At 37.5% G+C, this 10,788-nt stretch overlaps 1 long non-coding RNA gene across 3 annotated transcripts; it reads right to left on the bottom strand.

The window, feature by feature from the left end:
* Window positions 1-7,497: 7,497 nt before the first annotated feature.
* Window positions 7,498-10,544, bottom strand: LOC113094056 (uncharacterized). Of its 3 annotated transcripts, XR_003287969.1 has the most exons (4): window positions 9,971-10,544; window positions 9,135-9,204; window positions 8,526-8,707; window positions 7,498-7,563 (listed from the first exon to the last, which is right to left on the bottom strand). It is a non-coding gene; the product is annotated as an uncharacterized LOC113094056 (long non-coding RNA). The 3 variants fall into 3 exon arrangements; XR_003287968.1 differs by lacking the exon at window positions 7,498-7,563 and having other exon boundaries at window positions 8,249-8,707; XR_003287970.1 differs by lacking the exons at window positions 7,498-7,563; window positions 9,971-10,544 and adding an exon at window positions 9,473-9,648 and having other exon boundaries at window positions 8,249-8,707.
* Window positions 10,545-10,788: the final 244 nt, after the last annotated feature.

Raw genomic sequence — 10,788 nt, 5'->3', positions numbered from 1 at the left:
GTCAATACTCAGGCAAGAGCTCTCTACACTCTATAAACTGCTGGGTTGAAAACAACCCAATTTGGGTTATTTTGACAACCCAGCGCTGGGTCAAAAAGGGACGAACCCAGCGCTGGGTTGTTTTAACCCAACCAGTTGGGTTATCATATTTAACCCAGCCTGCTGGGTTGCCTTTTTTATAGTTTAAAATGACTATATTGCAGGGTTTAAAAAAACAGAGCAGGTGTTTTTTTTATCACTGTATTTCAGAAGGAAAACTACTGTATTTAGAAAATGGTCGATATCTTTTCGCATGTGCTTGATAAGGCAGCGTTTGTGAGCTCAGCACCGCTCTGCAGCCGTTACCGGAGAAACCTACCTCTCCCGCTCTTAGCGCCTCCTGCTGGCAGAAAATAAACTCGCAGAGTGCAGCCATGTGGGGAAACGATGCATTTCTACGTTAAAATTAACCCAAATTGAGCTAGACATTAAACCTACAAATGTTGTTCATTTTAAATATCACTTTTACACACAAATAATAATTACCAAAAGGAAAATATTTATTAAAAACAAGAGAAAAGTCAAAAAGTAACATGTTAGAAGAAATGCAGAAAAGGATGGCATTAACAGCTACAGAGTTCATAAACAAAGCATTGAACATTTGATTAATATAACTTAAGATCAAATTGGACTTTGTTCAATTGTATATATTGTATAAAAATATACGAAAACACATACAATAAATTTACAATTAGGTTTTTTTCCAACTATTCTGGCATGACAGTACACAAATAAATCACAACATTAACTTTGATATTATAACATTTAACAGATGCATGTGTGTGTGTGTGTGTGTGTGTGAAAGAATGTGAGCAGGTGTATGAATGACAGAGTGTAAACTCTTCTACTAAACAACACAGAAAAAGCATTTAACTTTTTTTTTTTTACAAATTATACACTTACAGTTTGTTTCATAGTCCATGAATACAGATCATGCATCACGGTCAATTTTCATGATCTTTTTAGCATAACTGATGTAATCATGAAGAAGCCCCATCAGCACAGCATGTGACATCTTCTACATCATCCAGGGCAGCGTCCTTCTTTAAAACCACCACTGCTGTTTAGGGGAAAGAAGATTCTCCTCTCTGACCAGCATTCATCCCAGTCACCGCCTGTTCTTCATCAGTGGCCTAAGAGAAACACATTTGAAAAAATTAAACATTTAATTAAACTATCCATTTTCAGGTAGAGGTGTAATCACATCCGTAAGGATAGGTAAATAATCTGTTTTAAAGTTTCAACACTTTGTGCGGTTGTTTAATGTCTGAGTCCACCACAGCGCTCCAGAATGCTATAATGGCAGCACTAGTGTGAGGACATGCGATACTGTTTGAATAAATATTGCTTTCAGAAAGCTTCTTTACTGAAACATTAAAACAGACTTGACATTCACATACCTCACAATATTCATGTACATGGAGGGCTGCTCTTCAAACCGTTAGTTCACCAAATAATTAAAATGTTTATAATTTACTCTCCCCATGTTTTTCCAGACTCATACAAACTCTGCTCATTTTTTGGAAAACGTATGAATATATTTAATATTCTCTTTTTGTGTCCTCCATTGCTGGTCTGGGAGACCAGTATTTTATTTTGAATATACATGTTTGCTATCATATAATTTAAGATGTATTCATATATAAATATCAGAATATACTTCTACAATAACTCTATATTTATGAAGCTTGAAAATACTGATTATCTAAACTATAAATGGATTAACAAATATTATGAGAAAACTAATATATATTAATTTATGTTGTAAAGACAGACAAAAGTCTTATAGGTTTGGAATGACTTGAGGGCAAGTAAATGATTTTTTGTGTGAACTTTACCTCTAAGAGCGAAGACCAAGAATAATGACTCTCCAAATCAGACAACTCCAAAGTTGGTTTGAGTTCTGCAATAAAAAACACAGACATCAATGGTTTTAATGAAATGAGCACGTAATCACACTGTTGTTGCATCAAAATGTGAAGTAAACTGGCAGGAGACAACAGAAAAATGTATTTTCTAAAAATAACTTACATAAAATCTCAAAGGAATGATGCTCTCCCATGTCTCTTGCTTTCAACATCTACAAAAACAAAAAACAAACATTATTTTACTTTTAGTAAAAAAAACAACAACTGATAACATGAAATTATGAAGTTTACTTGCCTTAAACTATCTTTCCCTCTCTTCAGAAGAAGCTGAGAAAACCACCTCCTCACACAAGTAGACTTCTGTGTCCTTAACTCCAGTTAGTTTGAGTTCTGCAAAGAGGGACATCAATGGTTTCAATAAAATATTAACATATACATACATACATATATAAAATCACACTGTTTTTGCATCAAAATGTGAAGTTAACAGGCAGGACACAACAGAAACATTAATTTTCTAAAAAAAAAGTAATAATAATTTAACTTACATCAGTCTCAAAAGAATGAAGTTATCTTGTCTCTGGATTTCAACATCTAAAAAAAACACACACATTATTTTAGTCTTAGTAAAAATAAAGATAACTTGATGTTATTCTGAAGTTTACTCTCCTTAAACCGTCTGTCCCTCTCTTCAGAAGAACACCTCCTCCTCATCCTCACACAAACAGCTTCTGTGTCTTTAACTCTCAGCGCGAGGACAATGAAGACAGGAGCTGGACAAGTCTGAAATATTACATGTAAAACATACTTTTAACAGTTACCACTTCAACAGCCTCAAAATAATTATGCTAGTCTTTACTACACAATGCCGTTTCCTTTAGGAGACAAACATACATTCAGTTTAACCGCGAAAAAAAAGACAAATTCACATGAGCGTAACCGTGACCATAACCGTCTGTTAACGCCTCAAAGAGAACAGATAATGTAAAATCTTATGTAAATATGACAAAATACATTCACAGACGTTATATTAAAAGTACATCCTCCGTTCATTAACGTTACATGAGGCAGTTAAGACCTCCGTGTCCGAGGCGAAAACCGCGTCCGTTTTTTTATATATATATATATAACGTTAAGCTCCTTTGTTTCCGCCTTTCATACAACCGGATAAACAATAAAAGATAACTTTACATTTTGAATATTTAACGTTACTTACCATAGTCTTTCACTCGCTTCTCGCTTCTATCACGCTGAGAAAATGGCGGCTGCTCGCACTGGAGACGTACGATTTTGACGTGACGTGCGTGCTCTCTTTCACGTCCGCGTCCTCAACCCACCCCGTTGGGTTAAAAAAGAGTTATTTTCAACCCAAACTTGGGTTAAAACATCCCAAAGTCCTATCCAACGGCCTCAACCCAGCAGTTGGGTTGAAAAAACAACCCAGCGTTTTTTAGAGTGTAAGTGCTACTACTGTCACTGACCTTGTAGGCAGTCAATTTCCAATGGTGGTGGTGGCTCTTGATGCTCGGCGTTGGGGTCAGTGTGGAAGAGTTTGAGGAGAGACACATGAAGAAAAGGAGATAGACAATAAGTGGCAGGAAGATCAAGCTGGTAAGGGACTTCATTGATTTGTTGAATGATCTTGAAAGGGCCAACGTACCTGGGGCTTAGCTTCTTACTATTTAGCTGTAGCTTGCTGTCCAATACCCTCTCAATACACCTGATCCAGCCATCCACTGCTGGGACAGATGAAGATTCTCCTGACCCCGGGACCAAAGGAGGCTGATATCCCAGAACACATTGGAAGGGGGTTAGTCCTGTAGAAGAATGTGTTAGGGAATTTTGAGCATATTCGGCCCTTGGAAGGAATTCTAGCCACCGATGTTGCTCCCTGCTACAATAACTCTGCAAATATCTTCAAATCTTCTGGTTGAGTCTTTCAACTTGTCCATTAGATTTAGGGTGGTAACCTAAGGTGAGGCTTATGTTTATGTCAAGTCACTTGCAGAAAGATTGCCAGACTCTTGAAGTGAATTGAGTTACTTTGTCAGAAACTATGTCCTCAGGTAGGCCAAAGATTCTGAAAACATGGTGGAATATAACCTGTGCCATTTTCATGGCTATAGGAAGACCCTTTGAGAGGTATTAGTCGGCATGATTTAGAGAACCAGTCAATGATTACCAGAATTGTAGTGAATCCATCAGAGGGAGGTAGGTCAGTCAGTAAGTCAATAAATAGATGTTTCCAGGGGCATTGCGGAATGGGTAGTGCTTGTAACAGGCTGGAGGGCAGTTCTTTGGGGATCTTTGATTGGGCACAAACTTGACATGTATTGACAGAAGTGGTAACATCTCTACTCACTGAGGGCCACCAGAAAGAATTTTGTAGCAGGTTGTTTGTGCGTGAGATCCCAGGATGACCTGACCTTTGAGTTGAATGATCCCATTGCATGACTCTGTGGTTAATTGCTTGAGGTATGTAATGCTTGGTTTGGGGGCAGTCAGCTAGTGGTTGCTTTGCTGATGGGTGCATTGAATTTCCTCCAAGATTTCCCAAGTAACTAGTGTGATGATGACTGTGGGTGGCAGTATAGTTTCAGGTGGACCAGGAATGAAAAGAGGGTCATGGCGTCTTGAAAGAGCATGTGTAGCCACTGATGAAGCAAATCCCAATAACCTCTGCAGTTCCTTGATGGTAATTGGTTGTGGCCATTAGCTGACTGCCTTGACTTTGGATTCATCCATTCCTTCCCCTTGATGGCTGATGTTATACCCCAGAAATGTTATTTGGGAATTCACACTTCTCTCTCTTGACAAAAAGTTGATTCTTGAGGAGACATGAAAGAACTATCTTGACGTGTTAGATGTTTTTTGCTTCTGACTTGGAATAGACTAAGATGTTGTCAATATAAGCTATCACATATTGATATAAAAGATCATGAAGTATCTCATTAATGAATGACTGGAACACAGCTGGAGCATTGGCTAGCCCATATGGCATAACAAGGTACTTGTAGTGCCCCCTAGTGGTAAGAAAGGCAGTCTTCCACTCATCCCCTATGTGGATCAGGTTGTTTGCACTTCTTAAATCCAATTTAGTAAAAATCTTTGCCTCTCTGAGTTGTTCAAAGGCTGCTAAAACCAGAGGGAGTGGGTAGTGTAACTTGACTGTTACATTATTCAAACCTCTGTAGTCGATATAAGGACGAAGCCCACCATCCTTTTTTCTCTACAAAGAAGAGAAAGGCTTGTTTAAGGCTTTTTCAATGTAATTCTCCATAGCTTGGGTTTCGTTATGAGTTAGTGGGTACACTTTACTTTTGGGTGGCATGGCATTGGAAAGGAGATTGATAGCACAATCCCAGGGACGGTGAGGTGGTAATTGGGTGGCCCTCACCTTGCTAAATACCTCAGCATAGTCATTGTAACAGTCTGGGACTGACAGGGCTTTCATCACTGGTAGGGACTGAGGTGAAATATCAGAGTGCATACAATGGTTAGCGGGTTAACCCGGGTTAACTCATCATGATGCCAGTAAATAACTGGGTCATGAACTGATAGCCAAGGAAAGCCTAGAATGATTGCATTATTGAAGAGTCAAATACATAAAATGAGATAACATTTTGATGGAACAGGTCAACTAGGAGATGAATGGGGTGAGATTTTTCTGTTATGTCATCTTCACTGGGTGAATTATCGACTGCTCAGATCTTGATGGGTTGAGTAGGAATGTTGTATTTGATGACAATGTCTTTGTGAATGAGGCAGCTCCACAGTCAATCAGTGCTGTCAACAAATTTGAATTCACATCACAAGCCAGTTGCACAGGAATGGTGAGTGTATTAAATGGCAGGAGAAATAATTGACCCGGGGTGTGGTATTAGAGAACATCCAAGTCTTGTGTGGGCACTTAAGCCTATGATGTCTGGCCTCACCACAATAGAAACACAAGTTTCACAAGTGCAGTTGCCGTTGAACTGTCTCCTCCTCAGAGATCTTTAAGAGACCTAGTTGCATAGGTTCCTGATTGGTGGCCAGGGGAATTGAGTGTGACTGCGAAAGAGTTGATGTGCTTGACAACAACCCATAAGCAGGTTTTCTCCTAGGAACATTCCTCATTAGGTTATGAGTCCTTATGGCTAAATTTACAATCTCAGAGAAAGTTGAACTCTCACCCTTGAAGGCCAGTTCTGCTTTAAGTTCCTGAGTTAAGCTTTGCCCGGAAAACTGCTTTCAGCGAGACATCATTCCATCCACTCTGTGCTGTCAGCATTCTGAACTCCACTGCGTAGTCTGCTGCCAAACGATTGCCTTGGTATACCGAAAGTAATTGGGTCAAAATATCCCTGCCCCCGGCGGGATATTCAAACACATCACATGGCTGTTGTTTAAAGTATTCATAAGAGGTAAAATTTTTTGAATCCCAATGATTGAACTCCCAAACAGCAGCAGCCCAGGTAATCACTCTTCCCATAAGAAGTGTCATCAAAAAAGCACATTTCTGGTTATAAGAAGCAGACCTGTCTTTCTGGTGGTCAAAATAAATTTCTACTTGTCAGATAAAACCTAATTTATGCGCTGAACTATCGAATTTATCAGGGATGGCAAGGCTTACCATTTGTGGCATGGGTGCAGGAAGTGAAAGAATGTAATGTGTCAGGAATTTGTTGGTGTTGATTTTGGTAGACTTTGAATACCTCACTTTGATAGGCGAACGCCACTTGAAGCTCCGAAAATTCCACTGGATTCATAAGCAGGGTTAGTATTCTGTAATGAGGAGGCTGAAGCCGAGTGAGAATCCATATGCAGAACTTTATTTAAAGGGCAATCCAGAATCAGCATCAGGAAACAGGCAGTTGTCTAAATACAGTCAATCAGTCCAATCAGGAGCCAAAATAGAGGGAGAATCCAATAATCAGAAGTAGTATCAAACAGGCAAGAAGTCATAAACAATATCGACATGCAATGTTAATAGAACACTTGCTTTACGCCATGCTTTATGGCTGCCAAACAGGAAAGTCACCAACGAACCAGCAGAGGGAAAATGACAGTCAGTACATGCACTGTAAGAAGAATACTGTGAAATTTACAGTAACTTGCTGGCAGCAATTAGCTAGTAAGTTGCTGTAGTTCATTTCACAGTATGCTTACTGTAAACTTAACTGCAGTAACTTTACAAATACTGTAAACTTTTTTTACAGTAATAATCACAGTACTGTGTTTCATCACCTCACATATTTTACTACTGTAATAAGGATTACAGCATTAGTTTTGTGTACTGTAAAATGAAGACACTGTTTTTGCCACAAAAATGCAATTTATTGATAACTTTTCACACTTTTAATTTCTAAATTCATAAAATAAAAATAGCATAGCAAAAAAAACAAAATCTTCAATAGGTAAACATTTGTCTGTTAACATTTCATTTAGTTTTGTATACAACAACACTTTTCTGAACATACAAATCAATCCTGTTCAAATGGATTAATATGTTCAGTTAAAATTAGAATGTATAAAAGGCAAATTTAATTATTTAAAAACAGCAGGATTTCAAACAGTAGAATTTGGTCCCTGAATGTTGTTTTTCTCCCAGAACTGTATTTTTCTTCAGAAACTGGCCTGAATTAGACAATTTCCTTGGCTGGAGTCTTCTACCCTGCAGTGGAAGAAATTAATTATTAATGGAAAGGTTTATAAGCAAGACAGATGGGTTGATGACAATATATAAAAGTTTGATTGGATCATTTGATTTAGCCAATCAACGTGTAATACAACATGCAATACAATGTCCACTTCTCTATAAACCAAAACTCTTACTTAAAACACACATATTAGGGTCTGGAGAGAAAAATCGATTCACCTAGCTATTGCATAGATTCTAAAATCGTTTATTTTTTTATTTCAGAATCTAAAATCTATGTTCTTGCTTGTAGATGAGGTTGACAGAAGTTAGCCACTTTCGTTCCAAGAGAGGATGAAATGTGTTGTTATCTATGAGTATTAAAGTGTTGTAACATCCAGAGTGGACATGTAGAAGAGACATGAGACTGAACACACTGAAAAGCCTTTGCCCTGCTTAGATGCTGAGAGAGAGATTATAAAATAGAGCTGCTCAATTCATCTTCAAAGACTGTGATCTCGGTCATCGCGACCTTTCAAGTCTGTCTATTAAACTTTGACAAAATCATATTGCAACAATTCATAGACGTTAGTCATGAAACAGCTTCACAAATGGTCTTTTAAATACATATTTTTAGTTTTGATATTTTATATGCTCATAACAGTGAGCACAACAATGGAAGTGTGAAGAGTAGAGATGGGAAGTTTGAGTAATTTAGAAGTACTCTAAAAACCAAGTACTTTAGTAATAAAGTGACGAAAAGAAAATGTGATGTGCATGAATTTTAGACTTTAGAGCGGCTGTGCTTACTTTTCTACCATTTGCATGGTGAGTTAAAATAAAAGTTTGATGTTTAAAAATTACACAACAGTCCATATAAACCCAAATAAACACTTTGATAAGTATTTTACTAATCAGGTAGGTGGTTAAAGAATGAGTACTCAAATATTTGTTCCCATTCCTAGTCAAAAATATATCAACAACAAATAAGTGCTTACCTCTGGATACATTCTAATGTGGTGGCTGCCTCCGCAGGATATTCCATGTTAAATATATAGTATGATGCAAAAAGGACAGCCAGAGCAGAAGTGAATTCAAAACGGTCACTCAGTTGGATTTGGTTGGAGAACTCTGCCCTCGATGGAAAGCATCCACCTATTTGCCCCCAGAATGGACTCTCCTAAAAAATGAATTTGTATAGCATTCAATCTGATAGGGTTTACTGTTTGGTAAAAAAAAAAACTTTGCTACCCAGTTCACTTTCATAACATCCTCTGATGCACAGCCAGGTAGTGAGCCTGCACATGTATGCACATGTATGCACAGTGCAGAATTTGTGCACTTCATTTAGTAAAAATCTGGGTGTCTGTAAAGTCCTGATCATATAACAGAATACTGGAGACATGGATTACACAGGATGAGTGAGTGTGACCTTTTAAAATGAAGTTTTGAATACATGCATTGACCTCATTTTTTTCTATTGGATCAGTGTAAAATGACGTAAAACCTTGTTCACACAGTGAATCGATACAAATATACTAAACACTTAATATACATATATACTTAAAATGGGGATCTATTGAGTATGTCTAGTGCTGGGATCTTACCGAGCATGATGAGTCTTAGAGTGCTTGGCAGAGAAATCTGGTCCTCAACGTCTGCTTGGGGGGAAGTTTCCTGTAACACAAAATAAACAGAAAAAACACTTTTAGAAATCACAAGTACAATATTCATAAGGGAAAGTGTGTCTTTTGAGATCTAACGTTAGCTGGTTTAGGTTTTGAGTAATATCGGTACATGTAGGTCTGTAACGCACAAAATGTCTTAATGTTTGCACGTTTTATGTGCACTTTCTAGGGATTGTGTCTGAAGAGAAACAACATTCCTTGCATTTGAAAAACACTGTATAGTTACATGCCAGTTCATGTAATTTATGTAACGTTACCTGGATTAATTGTTAAGGCCTCTTTGCTGCAAGAAATGAACCAAATGGCAAATAAAAATACGAGTAAGATCTCGAAAAATCTTAATATATATATATTATTATGCTTCCACGTGTCATGAATAAAACTCTCGAATGAATAAAACTTTCGAATCGGCCCGCTTAAATGTCTGACTCTTCAGGCGCGAACGTTAATAGCAAGCAAAAAAAAAAAAAAAAGACGAGTGAGATTATTCAAACGGCTACCGCGTCAGCACATACATCAAATACACAATTTCAAATTAATGTTATTCAACAATACTAAACGTTACTCTTTAATCAAACTGAAGACGTTGTAAATGTACGTTAATGTTGCCAGAGAAGACAAATCTTTATACAGTATGCTCCCACATGTCGGGAAAGGCACTTCAAATTAGACTATCAACAATCTTGTTTCTGCGGTTTGACTTGCGATGATTTTCAGAAAAATCATGAACCTATGAAAAATGTGTTAAGTCTTACCTCTAACTGCGTTTTCTGTCGAGTCTGGACTCTGGAGTCGGCTGGCTTGGCTTCACTGCTCCACACGCACGCACGCGGTGTCGGCGGTGACAGTTGACGTTAGCTGGCTGGAGAAAACTCCTGCTAGTGCACCAACAGACACATACACAATTCCAATTTAATTTTTATTCAACAATGCTATCCTTCTCTAAACTGATGACGTTATCGAATGTTGCCAGATTAGAAAATCGATCGAAATTATGCACTATTTTTTTTTTTTTTTTTGCTAATAAAATGCACACAAGACACAAGTTTACTAGGAAGTGTCCCGCTCTTTTACCTCTCTCTCTCTCAGTGCACTCTTGAACAAATAATAATAAATAATAAATTAGTTGAACAAATAGTTAACTTGACTAGAGTAAACTGTGGAAATAAATCAGCAAAGTTACCTTTCTGAAGTTAAAATTCCAATGAAAGTGTGGAATCTAGCTTTTCAGCTTTCCATTTCTGGGAAAAAAAAAATCCTCTAGAAATTGCTGTATCGTGATTCACAGAAAAAAAATATTTTTTACTGTAGAATTTCCCACCATTGAAAATTGACCATGATGCTTTGCAGATCTACAGTAACATGCTGTATACAGGTTTTACAGTAAGCATTTGCCCGTTTTACAGTAATAATGCTGTGAAAACTACAGAAATTTGCTACAGTGTGGGCGAGGGCTCCCTCAGGCCTGGCATTACTCAAATAAGCGACATTTAATTAAACTTAAATAAAGAAAATGTATTATTATTATTAATCAACTCATTTGATATTTAGTCTGACATCCAATATAATTTTC

The sequence above is a fragment of the Carassius auratus genome, unplaced genomic scaffold (genome assembly GCF_003368295.1).
Source record: "Carassius auratus strain Wakin unplaced genomic scaffold, ASM336829v1 scaf_tig00215236, whole genome shotgun sequence".
Lineage (NCBI taxonomy): Eukaryota > Metazoa > Chordata > Actinopteri > Cypriniformes > Cyprinidae > Carassius > Carassius auratus.
The sequence above is the reverse complement of the archived record's forward strand: the minus strand, read 5'-3'. Positions and strand labels throughout refer to the sequence as shown.